Source organism: Rhamphochromis sp. 'chilingali' (assembly GCF_963969265.1).
Source record: "Rhamphochromis sp. 'chilingali' genome assembly, chromosome: 2".
In the NCBI taxonomy this organism is placed as follows: Eukaryota; Metazoa; Chordata; class Actinopteri; order Cichliformes; family Cichlidae; genus Rhamphochromis; species Rhamphochromis sp. 'chilingali'.
The window spans coordinates 46,704,737-46,730,095 of NC_137930.1; the positions used below are offsets into that span (position 1 = coordinate 46,704,737).

Sequence of the window (25,359 nt, forward strand, 5' to 3'; positions counted from 1 at the left end):
CAGCGTTGCACGACATGAATTGTCGACATGAGTAATTCTAACTACTAGAAATATGCCATTTCTCTTAGATGATCATGCTGGTGGTGTTAGAGTGCGACAGTTACCTGCAGAAGTGTCACGTGGACGTTATGTAACACCACACAGACTTTCTAACAAGGAGCTGGCAGGCTTTAAGAGTGTTTGAACTCTTATGCACTCTCACATCCACCTCTGTTGAGTAATGAGGGCTGCTGAGCATGTGTGAAATACACTAAAATTTCATCACATATGAAATTCTTTCTTTATTGTTTGTCAGATTTTCTGTCCCACTTCCTCTTGTCCTCTTTCTTCCCTTTACCTTTTTTTTCATCCCCACTGCTTTTCTTGGATTAAATGAACTGGTTAATTTTGTATCTCCAATCTGGAACATTTGCAATGCAATAATTTGCCAGTCTTATAAATCCATAATTTAGTCACTGGAGAACACAGAAAACATTAAATGTTTATTGTGAGAAAATGTATGGAACGCCAGGACTGCCATAATGAATTAATTAAATACACCATTAAATAATTAATTAAATGTGTCAATAATTAATTAAAATTGGAATTAATTAATTAAATAAATAGTTATGACACATGTAATTAATTAATTATTGACACATTTAATTAATTATTTATGTATTTCACATTTTAATTAATTATTGACACATTTAATTAATTAATTATTGACACATTTAATTAATTATTTATGTATTTCACATTTTAATTAATTATTGACACATTTAATTAATTATTGACACATTTAATTAATTATTTAATGATATATTTATTTATTTCATTTTGGCAGTCCTGACGCCTGGCTCTCGTCATGAAATAATTTTATCTGTCAGCCTCACCCATCAAACTCAGGGGGCGGGGTTAACGCTGCCCATGCAGCTTCTCTAACATTTGATTGGTTGCCGTGCAAAGTAAGTCAAAACAGGTCGATCCTAGATAATCGATTGCTTGTGTAGACTTGGGGCAGCCAGTTATCCCAGAATGCAGATCAAATCACAGGCAGCAATGGTGGTGGTGTAGTTTTAAAATACCCCGTTTTTCTGTCACCAGCTACACTTTTAACAGTGTTTTAGCCGCGAATGTCGCGCCGTATGTCTGGTCAGGTTGTCAACATAGAACATGTTTGCAAAAGTGCTCAGATGTTTTCAGAGATTTCACTAGCTCTGCTAACAGTTAGCATGCAGAGTGCACCGAGGGGGTACATTAACCGGTTTGTTTACATATTCCACTCTCCGTGTTCCACATGTTGCATTCGCAGATTCTCATTTTCACCGAACGATCGTCTCTTTCCGCCTGGTCTTGTGTCTCTGTGCTTCTGTAACATAAAGAACGAGCTGACATTTTTCTCACGAAACCAGCGATCAGCTCAGCAGACCCTCAGTTTACCTGCATGCATCCTCCTCCTCATCTGTCAGCTGTTTAACACCTGCTGCTAATTCAAGAAACACGCCTAGTTACCTGGTGATAGTCACAGTTTAACTGGGCAGCCGGTGCTCGATATAACGCAATGTCAGCGCATTTTTCTGCACAAGATAAGTAAATATAGTATTTTCCCCGAGCGCAGAGCTGCTGGAGCTTGTTTCCTTACAGAGCACTTTATAGGCGAGCCAGCTTTATCAGCGGCTGATGTCCAATCACCAGCACACAGCTTTGAAACCTCAGCTGAGTTTTAGCTCTCAGTGGTTAAACGCTGGACTTCATTCACTCAGGTTCTGTCTGTCGGGTCACGTTTACTTCGCTGTTTTATTTACAACTGAGCAAATCGGTTTGGCTGAGGTTAAAGTTACGTTTCATAACTGCATAGTTTCACAGACGTTTAATGGTTCACTGGCACATGTGTTAGACTGAACTATCATCTAAATATCATCTGTTTTTTAATAGTTATTCAACTGTATTCTAAGCACCAGCTGTCTGTTAGAATGTGATTTTTTTTTCTCTCTCTGTTGGCAGAGGTATAAAAATGCGCAGGAAAATCTGACGTGCATGGCGAACTTCACCGACGATATTTAGGGAGGAATAAACACACATCAAACATAAATGAACCATTTGCCTGTCTCCATAATTGAGAGCATTTTCTCTTCTTATGTCAACACTCTCTCTCTCTCTCTCTCTCTCTCTCTCTCTCTCTCTCTTTTTTTTTTTTTTTTTTTTTTTTGCTTTTTCGGTCATGTTATGTTTACCTGTCAAAGGCTTGTTACAAACTATGAAACACATCGTGCAGACTTCTGGATGTTAGAAGAAAACTAATACTGCTCATGAATGAGACTAAAGGCAGGAAGGTGTCCTTTAAAACTAAACATGTTAATAGGACCTCCCTGTTTATATCATAGTTTATGATATAGCACGTGTATTTCAGTAATAGCCTGCTGAGGCCACTATACGTGCTGGCCTCATATCAAATGTGAAGGCAGACTGAGTCTATGTTTGACGTTTTTTATATCTAATCTTCCTTTTCAAACATTTAAACAGCAGCGAGTCTGCAGCTGAGGGAATACAAATTCAAATTGTCGGAACAGGTTTGCTCGTTTCTTGGATTCATTTGGTGATTTATTAAATGTATAACTGTTATTCTAATCTGCTGCTGAGTCTCTTACACTTTTCTTTATGCTGTATATTTTCACGTCTCTGGAATAGTTGGCAGTTAGATAGTCAGCTGGGAAACTTTGTGTTAACTCATGGAGCTGAGGATATCGTGGATATGCTGACCTCGCTGCGTGGTGTACAGAGCGAGGTCAGCATGATTAATATTCACAATAAAAATATTAGCCGAACATCATGAAGTCTGTATGTGTTTCATAGTGTCGAACAACCTTTGTACAGTTAAAGCCAGCAGTTACTACATGACGGAAACACCAACGTTATCTCTTTTATGTGTTTATACACAGGTCACGCTGATTACTGAACAAAAACCCAAAGATCAGATGTTAAACAGATTTATTTGCTCTCTCTCCTCCTTAAACATGTTTTTAATGTTAGTTATAATTCAGAATTGGCGACTGAAACACGTAGGACACATAAGAACATCAGGAAATAAAACACCGATAAATATAACCTCAGTAAAAGAAGTCAGCGGGGGTTACTACAGCTGTGTACCGGGGCCTGCGCTTTGTCGGTGGGATTGCTTGCGAGGCGAGCGGGTCTATCCCACGCTTTGCCGTGAGACTGGGCAGACATCTCCGAAATCATCGAAACACTTTTGCAAAGAGGCTGTATCTTGACAAACCGACCAGACACATGAAGATTAAACCACTACATTCTCGGCTAAAAAAAATATTAAAACGGTATTTGGTAACACACAAACAGGGTTTTTCAAAGCTCAGTTCTGTTAGCTTCCACATGCCGGTTGTTGTGTGCTAGAAACAATGGCCACCAGGGCCCTGTTTCAGGAAGCCGGTTTGGAAAACTCAGAGTGAAAAACGACACTCACGGTTGAGTAACCCCGAACTGTCCAACTCGGAATATTCGGTTTCAGAAAGGCTGATAACAAGTAGTTCAGTCAACGCGGAGTTGCTTTAACCCCAAGTGAAGCGCGCGGACGAGGATACATAAAGCCCTGATAAGCGGAGCACAGATTAAGCGAGTCACCATGGAGACGGAGGGAAAGAAGGCGCGGTCAATGTATTTCACAGCGCTTGAGGCCGAAATTCTGATGGCAGTATATGCCGATAACATGCAAATTCCGCGGAAAAAAGTAACACAGCCACAGCTGCAAAAGAAAGGGAGCATGCATGGCAAAACATAGCCGACAGAGTCAATGCGTGAGTGTTAATATAAACATTGATCGAGGGATTTCCACCCATTTAACACGTTATTTTATCATATGTTATTTTATTTGTTATTTTATACATTTTATTTTGTGATGTGATGTGAGCGCAGGTGCAACCCAACAGGCCCCAAACGTGCCTGGCAGCAAGTAAAAATGAAATAGAAAAATATAGTCCAAACAGGTAAGGTGTAATTGTATTATGAGCCATAGTGCTTGGTCTGTTTGTCCGATGTAAATCAATTGCAGTTAGAGGCTACATTAATTTTCTGTCTGTAAGCACTTATTGAAATTATCTGAGCACATTACAAGTACATATTTGCTTACTCTGTATGCTCAAATGTGACCCGTTATAGCCAACAGAAAAAAAGCGGAGGCCCGAAAAACAGGTGGGGGTCCTCCACCACCACCACTCACAGAGGCTGAGCAGTTGGCCCTCAGCCAAAACAGTGGGCGCCCTGTGGCCGAAGGCATCTCGGCGGGGACATCCTCTGAGTCAATAACCCCGCAAGACACAAGTGCCTACATAGGGGGTAAATCCAAAATAATACATGATGTGCATACATCCTTTCTTCACAGTCACCTTTGCAGTGCTGCTCATTCATTTGATAAACTCTTTACCATAATGGATTATTTTGTAGTGAAGTTATTTTCCTACTGATTTTGCCTTCCCTCAGTCTTGGTTGTCTTTGAGAGCATAATGACAATGAAGTGTAAGGTGATTGGTATGTTTGTTAATTGCCATTTGGTCCCTTGTAAGTTATAAGTGACCTGTATGAACCTCATATTCTATCAGTTGATGGTGGTGGTGTACTGCATCTGGTGCAGCCTCCTGTTGAGCCAGACCAACATGCAGTTGTGAGTAATACTCCACAGATTATATGAGTTTACAGTAGAACAGCAATGTTGTTTATTTCTTTACTACAGGAAAATAATGGAGAAACATTGACAGCTGTTACAGAGGAGGAAGCAACAGAGACACTTTATGAGGTTTACATCTTTTAATACTTTGTGTACAGGAAATACAGGCGACCAATAAAGCCAGTTGAACAAAAAATCTGTTTATTCCTCTTTCAACATGTTGAGGTGATGGGTCAAAGGAAATGATTGTGACATATGGTGTCTCTGACTGCGCTCCCATCTTGTATGTCCGTGGGAGGGTCAGGATGTTCATGGTTTGGATCACTGCTGATGTTTGGTTCAGAAGGACAGTGTTCTCCTCTAATTGTGGCAATGTTGTGAAGAATCACACATGCCACAATAATGTCACATGCCCTTTCTGGGGTGACCCTGAGTCTTTGCAGGCACTGGAACCGGGCCTTAAGCATTCCGATAGTCATTTCAATTCTGGCTCTTGTCCTGCAATTAGCCAGATTATATCGCTGCTGTGGGCCCGGTTCAGGGTCAGGGTAAGGGGTAAGCAAATAGGGTAAACATGGATACCCCCTATCACCAAGCAAGTAGCCAGTGAACTCTCCTAAGACAGAAGGATGCACTTCAGTTCAAATGTCCCTGAAGCAATTGGTCTTTATATATTTTAAAGTATTCTCAACTCACCATGTCCAAATTTTGTGCTCAGTGTACATTCACGGAATATTTGTGAGTCATGGACAGAGCCTGGCCACTTGGCTTCCACATTTGTGATAATGTTGGCAGCATCACATATGATCTTCACAGTGCAGAGAACACAAATTAGCATCCATTACTATAATGAAATAATTTGTTAGTTTGACATGCTACAGGGAACTATGTACCTGTACATTACTGCTGTGGAAAGACTTCCTGTTCACATAGTCTCCTTCATTTACTGAAGGAGCAATGATTGGAATGTGAGTGCCATCTATACAGCCAATCACGCCTGGGAACCCTGAAAATAAATGTAAAATTTAAGTAGTAGTTCAAGTATCACCACATCATACATTAAGTTTTGGTCATCCTGATACCTGCAATTTTGTGGCATCCCTCTTTGATAAATCTTGTGGGTCTATGACCGGGGAACACCACAGACGAGTACAGGAGACGTTTCAGTGCAACTGTAACATTCCTGACTGCCCGACAGACGGTAGCCTTGGAAACGTGCTCAGCGTCACCAATATTATACAGAAAGCTCCCGTTTGCAAGAAACCGAAGTGCAATACAAATAATATGCAATGAACTGAGAGCATGTCCGCGATGTGTCACATGCGTAATATATGGCCTGAGGATGTTATTCAAATAAATTATAGATTGTGCTGAGAAACGGTAACGTTCGCACAGAAAATCATCAGGAAATGATAAAATGTCCAAACGCGCTCTGATCACTCTCTCCCGGCGGAGAGCTCTGCAGAGAATTTGGGCTTCACGATCTACTGGCTCTTCAAGGAAGTGGCACGCCATGTCCGACACTTCCTACAGTCAGGTTTCCAACAAAGGGGCGGAGACAGTCAGGGTTAGTTGTAGTAAACCTGCTAGGGGGCAGGTTAGCTTCACGGAGTGTGTCGTCATAGTGACTCACTCAGGCTGCAGCTGAACTCGCTTTGTGAAACCGAAAACCCAGAGTTTTCGTTAACTCAGGGTATACTTACTCAGTTTTTCCACTAAACCGGCTTCCTGAAACAGGGCCCAGGCCAAAGCAATGGTTTTGACTCGATCAGCGTTAACCCCGCCCCCTGAGTTTGATGGGTGAGGCTGACAGATAAAATTATTTCATGATGAGAGCCAGGCGCCAAGACTGCCAAAATGAAATAAATAAATATATCATTAAATAATTAATTAAATGTGTCAATAATTAATTAAATGTGTCAATAATTAATTAAAATGTGAAATACATAAATAATTAATTAAATATGTCAATAATTAATTAATTAAATGTGTCAATAATTAATTAAAACGTGAAATACATAAATAATTAATTAAATGTGTCAATAATTAATTAATTACATATATCATAACTATTTATTTAATTAATTAATTCCAATTTAAATTAATTATTGCCACATTTAATTAATTATTTAATGGTGTATTTAATTAATTCATTATGGCAGTCCTGGCGTTCCATAAAAATGTACCACTTTTGAAAAAAGCATTTAGCTTATTTTAAATTGATGGCAGCTCTCAAAAAGGATTGGATGGGGCATGTAGCATCCTTGAATGCCACCCAGTGCACGCTACACTCAACTGCGTGTGTTGCAGATAGTGGGCTTACAGGATGTTACACCCATACCTCTTCTTCACGCTGTGCCCAGCCAGGACCTATGGGCTAAGGCCACCAGAGGCAACCCTTGGGCACCCTCCCCAGGCCTGGCTCCAGGGTGGGGCCCCAGTAACCTTATCCTAAGCAAGGTAAACTGGTTCCATGGTTTGCCTCTCACAGGTTGCCTGATACTCTCTTCATCTGGCCCTTCATCCAGAACCAATTTGCCTTGGTCCTGTGCACCCTCACAAGCCTGTCCTCCACCATGGTAAGGCGGTGATTCACAAGCATCTGACTTGCATGCCTCCTGGCTGGATTCTGGGTGAGGCCCCGGGACATACTGGAGAGATTATATCTCTCAGATGGCCTGGGAACACCTCGGCGTTCGCTTGGATAAGATGGAGAAGGCTGGGTGGAAGGAGGTCTGGGGTTCTCTGCTTAGGCTGCTGCCCTGTGGAAGATTGGTGGGAAATGCAGTTGTTGGAAGGATGTTACATTATTACAATGTTAAACTGATACTATCAGAAGGTGACTGAACTACCATTAAAGAACAATAACAAAACCAAAACATTTAGATCTCTGTGGAATAAAGGTGTGGTATGGTGAAATTAGATACTACTGCACAAATCAAACAAACTACTACAGCCGTCAAAAAGTTCTGAAAATATATTAAAAATTTGTTGCAACTCTGCCTGATAAAGCTGACATGCCATAAGTGTACCCCAAGTAAGCCGTCATTTAAGAGCAGTTTGGGGTGGAGGAGATCTTTGAAGAAGCGTCCCATAGTTCCCAGTGAATATCAGATTTCTTTTTATCAGTTTTTTGCTGTAAAGACCTGTACTACCATGGCAGTAATTTCTCACTGTGAGTCATTATATCTGCCACTAAATACTGCTGGACTCAGATAAACACCTAGAGCACAGATAGAGCTGAGACCTTTATGTGAACCAAGCATGAGGAAACCTGACCAAATGAAAACATCTCTTTCAAAGTGTCTCTCTCTCTCTTACTCAGTTTTTAAGGTTAATCCTTTTGTATGTTTTGCTCTTAAATACCTTTGAGCAAGGCATCTGACCTGTTGTCCTTGTCAGTTCCCGGTGTACGTCTATAGCCGGCGCTGCTGAAAGCATCACACTGACTGACTTTCCTGTGATAAATTAATGGAGGAAGAAAAATTTTATCAAAGTCATCAAAGGCTATTAATGTTTCCAAGGCTACCGTGTTTCTCAAACTGACCCAGCGCTACTCACTCCCCCGCTACCACCACAAAACCAACCACCTCCTAACATTTCTACAGAATTTTGTCATTTTCCGACATTCAGCTCAGCTTTGACATCCCAAAAACCTTGGGGAGAAAAAAGCTCACTGGGTTAGTAACCACGCCCCATCATTGATCCTGACACTACATAATAATCAGTCGAGCTTTTTGCATCCTGGCTCCAACGAAAAGACCGACACACTGAATGCAGAGAACGCTGAGACGAGCAAGCCTGTTCTTTAATAATAATAATGAACCAAACTACTTTAAAAACATCTTTTAAACAATAATAGACGTATTTATGCTTTAACCTTGTAGTCAGACAGGCTTTATTTCCCCCTTTGCTCAGAGCTGAAAGCTCTCATCTGCATAAGCTACATTTAAAATATACAGTATTTTCCACAGTTCTGCTGACTGACAGATGATGAAAGCGGAATATATTACAAAGTGTTTTTGAAGTCTACATCAGCGTTGAAACAGGCGTAATGTTTCCTGGGAGATTGATTCACTTTGAAACTCTTCTCCTTCTGTCATAACTTTGCTTGTATCAGTGTTTTTTCCTATACGCTTACAGGCAGTTTGTTAGCATCAAGCAAAACAAGTTGAAGAGGCAGAAAATGATTTATATGAAAAATTAGCAGTATTAAAAATAATTTAGCCTTTGGCAGATGAAATAAACACTAACATCCTCTGCTTTCTGTACCTACAAATCTTCTCTTACATATTAATGTTTTAACTTGATGTTAATTTCATCAATTCTACATTTAGAAGCTACCGACACCAACCGAACCTCTGGTGCTGGGGCTTTGTAGATTGTACGCTTGACTTGTCAGAGCGCTTTAGACTGTGTGACTCTGGGAGAGAAATGTGGTGATGGTGGTGTTCAAAAGACTGGCCCCATTTTTCATTGTGAGACGCATCCACCAACAGCAAGATTTAGAGCTTTGGAGACAAAAGAGGCGCTTCTGAAAACTCTGCAAGTGTTAGAAGTTTAGGATCAAAGAGCAACGTAGATAGATGACCTGAGAGGCTCTCCTTGCATTTTATTCTTTGATTCTTGGGCTGCCGTTCACCGTACTGTTATTGCACTGCTGGATCTGACCAAAATAGATATCATACAGCCTGAAACTGGCTACAGCCAAGCTTTTGTTAGACTTGTCTCACACAACGTGCAATTAAATTGCAGGATTACTGATATGTCTGTACAGCAGGGGCGGGCAATTAATTTTCTCAAGGGGCTGCATGTGAAACTGGGACTGTTGTGGAGGGCCGCACCAATAAGCTAAATTCAGTTTTGCTCGGTATTCATTTTATCTCTTTATAAACTGCTACTGGTAAGAATAGATGTTACAATTAGGCAACGAAAATGGCACAGTACAAACTGCAACATTTTTTCACTACCAAATCAACATTTCCAAAACCAATTATGAAAATAAATTGCATGTTTTTGTAAAATTTTGAAGACTTGCTATTTTGCTCATAGTTCAGTTACTTTATCTGCAGATTAGGAAATAGGAATAGGAAATGCGATGGACCGTCATGTGAACAGCAAATGTAAGAGCTGCCTTCCATTCTGCATCTGGGAGTCCCACATTATCCTTGCCTTTGTTTTCACAAAGCTCGTGAATTTCTGCTCTCATGTCCCATACTCTTTTTAGCCCAGGCTGAGCCACCTGACACCCGTGTGTTAGCCTACGTCACCATGTTCAGTCTCATTTGCCTCCAAAAGTGCAATAAACGGCCTTTACATATTCAGTGCTCTCCTCACCCTCATGAACAACTTGCATAACACGTCCTAGTGTATTATACAATGCAAAAATATCCATTCATTGCTGGGTTCATTTGAGTAAATCTATCTTTCATCCACTTCAATAGGATGACATTTTTTCTTTTTCACATTTGCAACACCCATTTGTTGTAACACCTGCCAGTTTGTCCCACTGCATGCTGGAACATTCAAATGTAATTATCAAATATAGAATATAATGTGGGTTTAATTCTAGGCTAGGCTAGGACTGAGTTTGTTTTTTGGTCCATGAATTTCTAGTTTCTAGTATTTTATGTGTTAGCACTAATCAGATGTTATCTGTATCGTGCAGTCCATGGAAGCATCATACTAAGAAAACAAGTATACAAGTATCAAGTCATGACATTTGAAGTAAAATGTTTGAGGTCTGAAGATAACATTCGGACCAGAAATATGTAAACTTTTGCTGTTCTGTCATCCTACTTGAATTGTGAGTTGAGACAAAAGCCCCAAAACCTAAAAACAGGTCTAATATGCTGATTGTTTCCAAATTCTTGTCTGTGTATAAAAGTATTCCCTCCAAAACCCAGCTGACATTTTAGACATTCAGAACAAAAGTGAGAACATGTTACAGATTATTAGTGTAACCATAAAACTTGCAGACAAATTCTAAAAACTGTCAATGTGGTTCACCCTCTCTATCATTAACAGACACATTACACTGCATCACATGTGACTTGAGCTTTTTACCGCTCTTTTTGTGGAGCATGTCATGCATAAAAAATGTTGCTGCAGTTAGCCACCCACTTGATGTCATCCCCCACTTAATTATACAAGTCAGGTTTCTAGAGATGAAAGTTTGGGTTGTCATATCTTGTTTTGATAGTTGTTTTTTACTGATACCACCTCTCAGAATTAAAACTTGCATCACCGCCTCCCCGCTATGTTTCCTTCTCTTCGCTTGGTTAAACAAAAAAAATCACAGCTGTCAAAAAAGAAGCTAAACTTCAATTAACACTTTTCTTCCCACTCTTTACTGCAGGTCCTGTGCGTGTCCTTTAGTTTAAATCATAAACTGATCATTTTTGAATGCATTAAATGAATTCAAGTACTTGCATGAAGAACTTGGTTTCATGTCCAGAATAAAATCAGTTAGACGGCAAAACTCGACCAATCTAAACTGGTCTGCCTTGTTTGTGTCAGTGTTAGAATTTAATCCTCAACAATAATCTGAGCATTAGGATTAGGCAGAGACCTTGTTGCCATTTTTTACAACACTTCAGTGATGTTTCATTCCAAGCTGATGATGCTGTGACTTTGTCCCTGTAATATTTCAGCTGTCTGGTGGACTTCTATGACTTCCATGTATTGTGTAGGCATGCAGCCTCAGCTTACAGCTCTTCACCTGTGCAGTTATGTCAATCATAACTAGCTAGCTTTCGCTGTAAACAATACATGGAATGCCACAACTGCTGCTTTATGTTAATTAGGCTGCAGCGCTTTTTCAAGGTGTTTATTCCGCATTTGATGTTGATGCAAACAAAGTTTTGTCACAAAGGCAAATTTTGGTGATCATAATTTACATATGGATGACATACATAGACGCTGAACGTGACAAGTAAGGAAGAAGCAGGGTACAAACATACGTAATGCTGGTTTTATGCTTGCCACGCACCCCCTCCACATCTTTGTGCGGCGCTGCAACATCATCTCACCGTCACTTCTATTTATGCAAGCTGTTAAAATGCACAAAGCTGTTGCGGTATTGTCCTGAGTGACAGGTGTCGCCACAAAGACAATACCACCACATAGGCGCTGATATAGCAAGAGAAAAAGTCAAAAGTTTTCAAACTGTTGCAACATATCCAGTTGTATATCTGAGTTTCTGTACTGGAATATTATTTTTAAAAGGCGGTAAAATATGACTGTACATTCGTGTCTTTCACCCAGCTGTGGCAGTGGTGGCAAGTTACAAATATCAAGAGATGCACGACCGACCGAAGTGCCACAAATACGGTGGTGTACGCCAGAGGATGTGATGTCAAATAAAAAGACCGGCATATTGATGCATAGGCTATAAACAACTTTGTAGTAGCATTTCTATGTGGGTGAGAATTATGTCCTTGGCAGTTCCAGGTATAAGGTGACCGTTATTGTTATTCGTTTGTTTGCCTTTTTGTTTCACTCAAACTAAATTCACTATATGACGAATAAACGCATTTTAGGAAAAGTCATGAATTTTAACAGTGATAAATGATTTTTAAAATTCAAAGGTGTCACAATCACTCCCGTGGCAGTTCGAGTATTAAACTATCAAAATGTATAATCTATTGTGGAAAAAAACAACAACAAAAAGGCTGCTAGCAACACTCTGTGAATGTAAAGTTGCTTTTCCACAGTAACACGCACTCTGTGTCAGAACAGAACAGCTGTTTGGCATAGGCCTGCTCTCCTTGCTTCAGCCTCTTAGTAGCCTAAAATTAACCCCACAGCAAGTCATACACACTGCTGCCACTGTGAGGAGAACAAGTGAAAGAAAGAGAGGGAGAAGCAGAGCGCTGACTGTGTTTTGGTCTGCCGTAATTAGTGACTGAACTCAAGGGACAGATATAAGCTGAAACACTTAAAGTAAAAGTCGTAACATTTTCCTGATTCTTATTTATTTTTTTCTTCTGGCTCTTTCAGGGTGTTTTTTTTTTTTTTGTACAGTTAGCATTTGATTATGACAATAAACCATAAAGACATATGTATAACTGCTAGCTTTATAGTTTTGCTTAAAAACATCTTAAAAACAATGCATATTCAAAAAAATGTGATTAGCTTATGTGTATCTTGTTACTACCATATTCACCACATCAGAGAGCCACATCATCTCTGTGTGCTGCAACCAAACATGCAGCATGAGCGCATGAATACTCCTTGCAGGTCTTGCAATTGCACATGTTCCCATTCATTTTTAATCACATCTACCCCTCATGTACAACAGCAGGAAGATGGTAACTGTTGGAGTCTAAGAAACTTGCTGGCCGCCTCCACCTTGATGAATAAGTAAACACATCGAACCAGGCAGAGATGCAGTTGGTGAAATTCCCAGCTGGAAGCAAGAAGATTTGCTTTCTTCTGGAAGAAATGCTGTTTACTTGCTGATAATTCCACTGCTCGCACTCTCTGAACTCTATTAACATTTTCCTTTGAGTCTGGATTCCTGCATCAACTTTAATTCTGGCCGGGAGATTCAATTTTAGTGCCTCAATCATACTCAGAGCAACTCTAATTAAAACATATGCAAAAATCTTCTCGGTCTTGACAGTTGCCTTTAAATAAAGTGGCTTTTGCATAACTCTTTATTTACCTGAGTTTCTGATTCAAAGCGCCTGACATGCCTGCTGTGTTGTTAAACAACTACTCTGCCAATCAGCCAGAGATAGAGCAACAGTGGGTTTTTCCTGTTGAGAGATTGTGTTTAGTGTGTCCTCAGTGATTCAAGTGGGCAGAGAGAGTTTTTTAAGGGAATCTCATGCATTAAAAAATTACAAATGTGATAACAGGTGTTGCAAATTTGCTTATTTTTCCTTGGAGATGGGATTAGATTATTGTTAAACAAACTGGTTAGGCTGCTTTCTTTCGGCTAGATTTTAAATATATATATGTTTTAATATATATGTTACTGTTGGTTTTCAGCATTGCATGATATGCTCCATAGACCAATAATCCTGTTTCTCCTTTTTGTAGTCAAATCATAGATAGATAGAGCTTTAAAAACAAATAATAGAACCTTGAAATCGACGCTGTACTTACCTTGCAGCCATGTAAAGATGCAAGTATTGGAGTAATACTGTCTCTCTTTTTGATCCCTGTCAAAATCTTTGCAGCTGCATTTTGAACACGTTGCGGGCAGAACAGACTTGACTGACAGTTGCCTAAATAGAGAGAGTTACAGTAATCAAGACATGACAAAATAAAAACATGGATAACTCTTTCCAGGTCCTTAGATGATAAGATAAGTTTAAGTTTAAAAATGTTTGTCTTGAGTTGGAAAAAACTGCCATGAAACAACTGAGTTTAGTCTTTTGTCCAGCTTGAGAGTAGAACTGAAAATGAAATGAAGGTTTTAAATGTGGAGAGGTACATTAGTTGATTGTGGGCACAAGTTATTTATTATAAGACAGACTTGCGGTTGGCAAAAATTATAATCCAGCAGTTTATGTCACTAAGACAATCTGAAACTTTCTGCAATGTACCATCATCACCTGGCTTCAGAGAGAGATGTTGTTGAGGTCCCTTGTAAGGGATCTCAAAACTGGATTGTAGGTGACAGGTGTAGGTGATTTTTGGCCACCCCCTCTGTTCAAAGATGGTTGTTCACATCGAGCATAGATGGCTTCTTTCACTCCCCTGTCAAACCACCATCTGTCTTCTCTGTCCAAAATGTGAATATTGGCATCCTTGAAAGAGAAGAGGAAAGGAAGGAAGACGAGTTTCTCCAGAACCTTAGACAGAAATGGCAGCTTAGAAATGATAAATCCAAACCAGTTTTTTTTAGAAGCGGCTAGACAATAGTTTAAGAGAATGAGGAACAGTCCCTTTGGAGACACTGCTATAACAATAGCGAGGGTGTTGGGGTCAACTGTCTTCACCACATCTCTGAAAAATGGCGTAGGGAACACGTCCAGAGAGGAAGTAGTTGGTTTCATGTGCATGATTATATCAGTAAGATTAGCTAAAGAGACTGGTTTGAAATAAGTGAGAAAAGAAGAGCATGTTTGTGGCTCACAGGGGTCTTGAGATTAGAGCAGAATATTTGCTCTGATATTATAAATTATTTTAGTAATGAACCTCGTGTGTGTGAGGCAGTCTCAGCAATGGCTGTAGTGGCGGGACGCAGGACAGAATTAATTGTGTTAAATAGGACTTTAGGATTACCAGAATTCTTAGTGAGATATTTAGCTCTTTCTGCCTTGATGGTGCGCTAATAGTTATTCAAATAGTCTCTAAACACATTCTACTTTCCTGTCTTACTGCATGAGTGGCATTATTTAACCAAGTTTTAGTTTATACCGTCTGCATTTGAAATGAACGATTGAGTCCATAATGTTGGTGCGAGGTGAACTACAGCATGCAAGTAGCTCATCAGGAATATTGCGATGATTAGAACTTCCATTAATAAAGGAGATGTAGCAAAAGCAGCAGATAAATGGGGAAGGTTGAGACGTTTAGGGTGTATTAAAAAGGGGATGAGGGTTTGTTTAGGTGAGTGAGGAATGGGAATATTGAAGAAAATGAGTTTATGATCAGATGGACACGCATCAAACAAGATGAGGTCTGTGTGTCCTTGCTTGTATGTAGGGCCATTGACAGACTGGGTTAAATTAAATGACTCCAAAGTTGTAAAAATTCAGCAAACTAAGGTTTGGAGGTGTAAATATTGAAGTTACCAAGAATTAGAAGCTTCGTTGTCACAAACGAAAAGTCTGAAAATTCCTGGATGACAGATCCGTCACAAACAGCTCTAGTACAGAAGTACTGTAGTCCTTTCTGAGCATCACTCTGCATTCAAAGTGATCTCTGAAAACTGTTGTGGAGGTGGCCTGGCAACATGAGGTTGCTATGAGGTTGCCAGGTCACCTCCACAACCTGTTGTCGGGGAGGTGGTAACCTCGTGTGTTGAGGAAATTACAGTTTTCAGGAGTCAGTTTAACAAAAGGAGCTAAATCACCGGCTGGTAGCCAAATTTCTGTCATAACAAAAGGCGAAACCATAGGAGACAAAGAGGTCATGGAAGATGAAAGTCTTATTCACCACAGAACTTTCACTGAACACCATTTAAGGGGCGGAGAATCCAGTCTAGTTGAGAAAAATTAGAGACTGTCCAGATGGATGGGACTTGCAGAAAAAGCTTTCCCAAAAAACGAGTAAATGCATGCATAGCGTGGGCTTCAAACGATCCCCAAGGGGGCACAGCACACATAAGTTTAGGGAGGCAGCCGAGTCCTCGTATTTAGACGTAGAAGTTCAGATTTTGAATAGTGAAGCATGTAGCTATTCGCATAAAGGTCCAAGCTTTTGATATGGCTATAAAAACAGCACAGTCCAACAATAAAGCCAAGCAACACTCGGCAAGCATACAGTTAAAAAAGGAGTCATAGTTTCTCCATTTGTTCACACAGCCAGGTTAAACCACATTAGCCAACAAGCCACAGGGCTACGATTAACAAGCCGCTGCCAGAAAAGTAGTTGTAATTACCTGCTTGGCACTATGTATACCACCCACAGCTTGAGAAGCCAGATACTTGAGGTGCGTTAACCAACCAAACAGCAGTGAGGGCTCGTGTTAGGCTGGTGAGTTAGGTGCTCAGAGGAGTTGATTAGCACGATAAACGATACAGCCCAGGTTTTCCAGAGTCAAATCAAAAATAGTGCTCAAGGGCTAAATGGTACGTTAAATACTTTACAGTGAAAATAAAACAAAACCAAATAAACAAACATACAGAGAGCAGCGGCAGAAAGACACAGCAGCATACGCTCACTGCACCACTCACTACGCCTACCTCCAGCTAGTATTTTGGCCTTAACAAGGGCAAGTGGGGGAGTTTTTTCAACAAAGCAAAGGATTTACAACATAGCATTTGTAAACTAGTTTTCTTTAAGAAGAATAAATGATCTCTATTTGTAACAGAATAATTTTAGGAAGAATTAACAGGGTAAATATAATTGGGCCTGTGAAAAACTGACCTTTGTATTGAGCTATAGCACAAATTAGTGCAGTACAATGCTTTAACTTTGTAATACTCAAAGCTTGTAAAACCAAGTTACAGCTGAGCGTTATCTTCCAATTTGCATACAGTAAGTTTGAGCTGTCACATGAGAAAGCATCAAACTTCAAACAAAAGATATTCATTTAGACTTGATAAAAGAATTGTTGATGTTCACAGAGCAAGAAATGAATATACAAAGTTATCACAGTGTTTCCAAGTGCCAAGATTGGATCATCATCAAGAAATTCATAGAGAGCAACACAGCACAGAACAAGTCTGGCAGAGATAGGAAGTGAGAGAGTTCAAAGACACCGGAAAAGAAAACTAGTGAGAGATGTGTCTGAAGACATCTGCCGAGACACGAGTGAATGACTTTGCCTAGAAGACAGTCACTATAACCTCACACAGAAATGGGCCGCAAAATTGCAGACCAAGAAAAACTCCACTTCTGCAGAAGAGACACCTTCAAACCAGACTGACGTATGCTAAGAACAACCTGGAGAAAGATCATGGGTACTGGAAGTGTGCCTGTTGGTCAGATGAGATTAAATTGAAGCTCTTTGGTGGTGGAGGTGCTGTTTATATTTGGAGAAAGAAAAAAAGAATACCATCCCCACAATGAGACATGGTGGTGGGATTATTATGCAGTGGGAATGCTTCAGCCCATCTGGAACCGAGAATCTCGTACAGGTGGAGGGAATCATGAAGAAAAAAAGACGTGCAAAGATTTTGAAAAAAACCCTCTAAGTTGCCACTTTGTCTTCCAATATGACCCAAAACTGTCACTTCAAGTAAATAACTACCTCCAGAAAACCAAGGTGAACGTTATGAACTGGGCTGCACAAATCCCACTGAAAACCTGTGATTGAAGTCCAAGTTCCATGATACAAGACCATCAACTCTGAAAGAACTTGAGAGTTTTGCCAAACAAGAATAGGTTGCAGTTTCTCAGGAGACACGTGTGAGACTTGTTGAAAAGTACAGCAAATGACTGCCGGCTGTTATCCAGCAAAAAGAATACACAACTGTTATTATGAAGCAAATAATTACTTTTACCCTCTAGTTTGTATTTTTTGTGAAATAACTTTCTTTCAGTGTATAAACTAAGCTTCCAAAATAAAGCTTGTTCTGTTACTTGTTCTGAAAAATACAAACACGGCTCAAAAAATAAATCTGCAGAAGATCAAAATTATTGGATAAAAAAAGATTGACATGTACAGTATGTATTTTTTCAGCCAGCATGTACACTTCAGTACTAGCTGATAGCAATTCATTTTTGCTAGCGCCCTAAATGGCAATTTAAGAGTAATTTTTTCTTAAGTCACCAATAAAACATACATCCAATTTTTGTGCTTTTTCATTTGGAAAGACAAACATAAAACAAAGACGCCAGGTGTCCCCGTAGTCTAATTTTCAAAGTAATTCCTACCATAAATGAGTCTGTGTAGTTTTAGTATGGTGACCACGGTGTATACAGACTCCTCTGTAAATAAAAACTCAAAGTTTAAAAAAAATTACTTGCGTAACATTTATCATGTTGAATATATTAGAAAACTTCATTTAAAAGAATCATTGAAAAACATGCGATGTGAAAACACTAAAATGTTCTCCCTTCATCAAAAGCTTTCCTGATGCCTGTTTTCCCGACACACCCACACACTCCAACCCACAAACACACAGCAGCTCAGCAGTGTCCGTGTCAGTTCATGTGCTGCCCTGGTGTCAACAGGCAAATGAACAATGGTGTTTACCAAATGGCTTTGTTGTTCAACACGCAGGCTTATTAAAATGGCATCCCATTACAGGCGCTGAGCAGCAGTTTTAAGAGATTATTTGCATTCTGTGAAACCACGTTCTCTTCATTATTATTCCGCATTGCATATGGATTTTCTGTGACCATAATAGCTGTTGATATTCATATTACAGGAAGCTTAGGAAATGGGTAGGGAATGAGGCAAAGGCGGAGCTGCGATTGTGTACACACAGATGCAAAATTTTAAGCTTTCTTGCTTTTGACATTTCTGCTGCTAAACTAATGAAATGTCCAAGAATTTATCTTCCACTGATCTTCTGTCAAGCAGAGGTTAACAAAAAGCACAAGATTCGTCTAGTAGCTGTTTTGTAGCTTTCAGTAAATTCCACTGATCTTCATAATTATCTTCAGTCAGCCATAAACGCTTGACGTTCAAACTTCAATGCTGATCCCAGAACACAATCACATCCTCTTATCTGCAATAGAGCATTTGATCGTATCTTACAAGCTCAGTCTTTTCTCTCAAGACAAATTACAGCATCAGTCAATTCAGAAAATGCACCCGCACATTTTTTTGCATCTAAATGAGAAAATTTTTTTTTTTTTTTGGGGGGGGGGGGGGGGGGGGTGTTGTAGGAGTAATGTCTGACCGGATTGTTACATAGCAACAAATTCTGCACGGATAGTTGCTTGTGGTGGATGAATGAGAAGCTAATTATCATTTTACTGATTTTGCTTTAACCTCCTAGCACCTGGCGTCCACATATGTAGACATCACATTTTGGGAGGTCTAAACCAAAATACTTAATTTTTCTCTACAAGGGCCTGATATCCACTTACGAGGACATTATACTGCTACTGTTCTATCAAAATTTGAAACGAATGTCCTCATATGTGGATCTCATTTTTCTCAGAGGTAAAAATTAGGTAAAGAAAAAAAATTGGTAATTCTTTGCTTTTACATTCATCGGGTCTCAATCGACCCAAATAGCAAAGAAAAATTAAAAATGCATGCCATGAAAGAGTTCGGGTCTTAGGAGGTTAAAGTCAGACACAGTTCTCCGTGTTTTATTTCATACGAATTGTCAACCTGGTGTTATCATGATAATGATCATTGTATAACCCTGACAGTATGTCTTGCTGTGTTGTTTTTGTGGCTACATTTACATGTCGTGCCAAACAAAATCTTTGAAACAGCTGACTTGAATGAGATGCTGTCATCTTGTCTATAACATTGTCCAAATGTATGTGTGCATCAGTGCCTACATCCTATTAACTGTTAATTGGCTTGGTCTGTTTATGGAAAACAATCCTAACAAGGAATTTGGAGTGTGTTGACCTGAGCTCACTAATGACGTAGAAACCATTGTCTAATTAAATTCAGAAAATACGACCAAATGAGCTCTGATCTTTGGTGCTTAGCACTAATATGGTAACCTCTAACTTAAAACCAAAAACAAAACAAAAAACAGCAAAGACAAATATGACATAACTGAGTATTCAAAATCGCAATCAATAAAACAAAACAACACATTCAATTTATTTATATAGCACCAAATCACAACAAAAGTCGCCTCAAGGCGCTTCATAGATACAAAGAAAAACCCAACAATCATATGATCCCCTATGAGCAAGCACTTTGGCGACAGTGGGAAGGAAAAACTCCCTTTTAACAGGAAGAAACCTCTGGCAGAACCAGGCTCAGGGAGGGGCGGAGCCATCTGCTGCGACCGGTTGGGGTGAGAGAAGGAAAACAGGATAAAAGACATGCTGTGGAAGAGAGACAGAGGTTAATAATAGATATGATTCAATGCAGAGAGGTCTATTGATCACATGGCATCACCGTGGCTACATCTGTCTTTTAAACTCAGTGGTTAGTATATTAGTACCTGCTTTGCAGGTAGAACAACCTTAATTCTTCATGGCAGAAATTCAACAAGGTGCTGGAAACATTCCTCGAAGATTTTGGTCAATATTCACATGATAGTGTCACACAGTTGTTGCAGATTTATTGGCTGGACATCCATGATGAAATCTCCTGTTTCACCACATTCCAAAGGTGCTATATTGGATTGAAACTGTAGGGGCTATTCGAGTACAGTGAACTCACTGTCACGTTCAAGAAACCAGTTTGAGATGATTTGAGCTTTGTGACCTGGCACATTATTCTGAATTATGTCGCAAACAAGATGGGTACACTGTGGTTATAAAAAAATAACATGGTCAGCATCAATAGTCAGGTAGGCTGTAGCATTTAAAAATATGTACCGAGGGGCCTAAAATATCTCTCGCACCATTGCAACAACACTCCCAACCTGAACCACTAATATAAGGATGTATTCTTATAAAGCCCAGCAGCGCCTCCATTTCTTGAGGGTTCTGAGATGGAACAGGCTGCAGACTGAACCGTGCCACTATCGAGAGTGTGCTGGTGCACGCCATCCCTGTGTGGTACGCTGGTTGCACAACAGCTGACAAGAAGAGACTACAGAGGGTCATCAGAACTGCAGAGAAGGTGATCGGCTGTCCACTCCCCTCCCTGGACTTAATTGCCAGCTCAAGATGTCTCTCCAGGGCCAGGGCAATTATAAAGGACCACCTCCATCCTAACCACCATCTCTTCAACATCCTGCCCTCTGGAAAAAGGTTCAGATCCATCAGGTGCAAAACCAACAGACTAAAGAACAGCTTCTTCCCGTGGGCTGTCAGAACTCTTAATGCAAACTAAGAGTGTGTAAAGACTTCCCCAACACATCCACTCTGACACTGCTGTTGATCATCTATGTGCAATATCTCAGTCTTTCCATGCTATGTGCAATATTTTGGTCCCAGTAGAACTACCATCTCCACCCTAAATGACCATGGCCCCTCCACCCTTATTTAATTATTATATTATATAACTGCCCTTGTATACAGACCCACAATGTTTCTGTTTCAATGTTTCTAACACATACACCATGTATATAGTTTCACTCACATATATGTATACATATACATTGCTTTTTATTTTATTTATTTTTCCCCTCATTGTATATTGGTTTCTCTTCTTCTTACTTTTGATACTAACTAATTTCATAACAATATTCTAATAAATATAATTATTAATAAGTGTTTTATGGTAATGCCCAGCTTTGCCTGAAGTTGATATCAAGTACAAAGGCAGTCTATTTTTAACTGGATTATTTCTTCTTCTGTTTTCTGACTGGCGATGATCACCTGTACATCACGTTTATCTGTTTACTGTGAGTTTATCTCAGCTTCACAGCACCAAAGAAAATAACAGTGTTATCATTATTTCAGTTTTTGCCTTTTGGTTTTTGTCAGTGGCCGTACATTGAAGTTGTACATTGAAGTTAGTCGAAATTTATTTAAAAAAAAAAAAAAGAGTAGATGCTGGTTGAAGAACAGAGATCATACTTTAAAAATATGTCATTCTTAAAAAGCCACAAACCATTGATGCTGCAAGGACGTTATCCTTTCAGTGGGTGTGTTTAAGACTTTTCTTTGATTGTTAAGTTTTTTAGTAGTTTTGAATCTAGGAAATCAAGTGTAAACAGTCTTTATAGTAGCACAACACCCAAACACAGAAGAAAGAAAAAGAAAGAAGAGCAATCAAAAATAGAATATACTCACAGTATGTTCATCAGGTACACCTGCTTAGCTTTTAATGCCCAAGAAAGTTACTCAAATACACAGTTGTTACAACCAACGTGTAGCAAACAGCATCTTTAAATAAACACAACATCCAGACTTGAAGCGATGGACTACAGCAGCAGCAGATCACACTGGGTGCCACTCCTGTCAGCTAAGAACAGGAAACTCGCCAAAATCGGACAGTAGAGGATTGGAAAACGTTGCATGTCCTGAGTCTCAGCTCTGCATCAACATTCAGAGTCAGAACATGCTGTAAACATCATGAAAGCACCATTCAGGCTGCTGGTGATGATGTAATGGTGTGGGGGATATTTTTCTTGGCACACTTTGAACCCCTTAGTACCAACTACGCACCGTTTAAATGCAACAGCCTACGTGAGTATTTTTGCTGACCACGTCCATCCGTTTATGGACACAGTGCCCTGATGGCTGCTTTGAGGAGGACAAGGCGCCATGAAGCTCAAATCATTTCAAACTTGTTTCTTGAACATAACAGAGAGTTCACTGTACTCAGTAACCAGATCTCAGACCAATATTACATCTTTGTGATGTGGAGGAACAGGAAGTTTCCATCTGACAAATCTACGAGTGTGATTTCATGTAAATATGGACCAAAGTCTCTCACCTTGATGACCCCCTGTCATGAAGAACTTGTGCAGAAGTAAAGGCAAAAGGGGGACAAACCCAATACTAGGCAGATGTGTGACCAGTGAGTATATATTGATAAAAAGTCTAAATGGACTACAAACAAAAGATTACAAAAGATTCAGCTTTTTACACCAAATTGTGCCTAATTATTTGATTATACTATCATGAGACTGTGACTGAATTGCATATCAGCATCACACAGAGACAACAAACAGTCCACAACCGAAATCAGAATCAGAGGAAAACCAAAAAAGCCTCCAGTACGTACTGATGGAAAACATTTAAACTGCAGCTTTTGGACTGTTGTTCTATGAACGGGTCTGTTGAGGTGTTTTTCCCCCATAGTTCTCTCCAGGTTCCCCTCAAAAAACAAAACATTTTTGATAATGATTCGTGTAATTGGAATATTAAAAAGGTGCAGCATGTAGCATTTATGCTGAGCAGCAGATCTTAGTTGTTCATTGCGGGGACGGAATTTACCTTAGAGGGTAACTGCACCGATTTTACACATCAAAGTCTGTTTGCAGTTCTCGCACAGGGGGGTGAAGAGCACACGTTTGAAAAATGAAAAAAACAAAACAAAAGATCTGTGGATGGGGAGCTGCATAGTTAGAAAGACGTGAGCTTATCAGACCTCTCTAGACTGGACCTAATCTGCGCTTCAGGGTAGCAGGAAGTAGAATGCATGGAATAGAAAAGATGATATCTCTGCTCCTGCTTCTGCAGATTTTTTTTTTCTTTGTTTCAAACAGTTGTGAGTTTAACTGGAGTGTTATGCGTAATCAAAGGGAAAAATTTTCCACAGCTCCAAAATATGTATACCTACTTAAAACTGTCTGAGTAAAATCAAGCACGTATAGGATACTCGAGCTGTAGTAGTCCCAGTACTGGTCTCAGATTTTTGCCTAAAATAATCAGATCTCTGTGAGTTACTGCAAAGTGCAGATGCTCTGTATTAGTGATTAAAGTAGGCTTTTGCCCTAAGCACACATAATTCTCTACTTCTAAAGCATGATGTGTGCTGCAGGCCTGCAGTACATGTAAACTGCAGCTGGAGCGTATTTACCTTTCAGGTCATAGACGAACATAAAAGGCTTTTGCGGTCCCAGTGGTGGCAACTGTAATGAGGATGGGCTCTCCACAGCAGTCAGTGCTTTGACCCACATTAGCTCTCTGCCCAGGGCCCGCCGAGGCAGGATGGAGATGGAGAATAATAGCAGGATAGAGTGTGAGACGTACAATGTGTGTTAAATTATATTCACAAGAGTTCCACAAGACGGCATGAAGTTCATAAACTGGAGGGGATTTTAAAAAAGCCATTAAGAGCCCTTGGCACAGATTCCCAAGCACGTCTCAGCGCTATGATGATCTGTTCTAAATCACAAGTGAAACAACCTTACTGCAAAAGCATTGTCATTACTATTGTTCAGACTGCAGTGACTTTGAATGCAATAAATTTGATGTAACATCACTCACTCAGGGCGCTTTTATTTTGTTCAAGGTGACACACAAGGAACTCCTTTTATTTTAGGCTTTTTAGTGGGATAAAAGACTGAAATGGAAAAATGTGAGACATGTGACTGGAGTGCTAGCATTTTGCATGCTGGAAGTCACAAAAGCAGCAAATTGAAGCTATATATGCTGTATCTAATCAGATTTTTAATCTATAATTATCAAACTAACCTAACAAGAAATCAGTGGGCACCGCTGTTAATGCCTATGCTAATGTGAAGCCAAAAACAGTCAGCAGCAAATCCACTATTTCCACATATTTGAACAAGTGTGAGGAAAAGACTGAGTTTGTTAAAAATAAATGAACTACACATTTATGAGATTTCTTTCTTATGTTTTTTTTTTTTTTTTTTTTAATCTTCAGCAGAAACAAATGGGCTGACTCCTTTATGCAGCAATATCAGACTGATCGCTTAAAAGATAAATGCTCTGTGTGATCATGAGCAAAAGGTTGTTCTTATATTTGTTTTTGAAAATAAAATTATAGTGATAAGGAGTGTGGGGATATACTTGATATCTAGTTAAATGCACCTAACATCAACATTTTCTTAATTTCAAAAACAGTTTTAAATGTATCATCCACAGTCTAGCAGATCAGCAGATGCAGACCTATTTCTTTTTCTGCAAAATTTGAGATTTTTTGAAGTCATGCTGTCTGTAAAAAACAAACAAAAAATTAATAAAAAGGCAAATCTCACTATAGAAAATCAGTTTACATATATATACACGAGCTAATTTCAGCTGCAGATGACGATGGATGTGGTTTGGCATTGTCTTGCTGAAATATCCAATGCATTCCCTCAAAGACTTCATCAGACTGGAAGCATATGTTACTCCTGTATACTATAAACTTCTATATATAGTTTTCATATCATATAAAAACTGCTTGAGTGCGTTCAGAGGCAGTAATGCAGCCCCATACAGTCAGAGATGCAGAGACCACAACAGAGTTGTTCTACTTTGCCTCAATCTATTTTAAATGAGTTTTGGCCCAGAGAAGACAGAAGTGCTTCTGGATCATGCTCACACATGACTTCTTTACATGACAGAACTTTAAACTG

General features: G+C 39.5%; 1 protein-coding gene across 1 annotated transcript in view; it reads left to right on the forward strand.

Moving 5' to 3' along the window:
* LOC308392002 (alpha-1,3-mannosyl-glycoprotein 4-beta-N-acetylglucosaminyltransferase C-like) overlaps nucleotides 1–25,359 on the forward strand; it is a 74,678-nt gene that overhangs the window by 26,147 nt on the left and 23,172 nt on the right. The window lies entirely within an intron of this gene.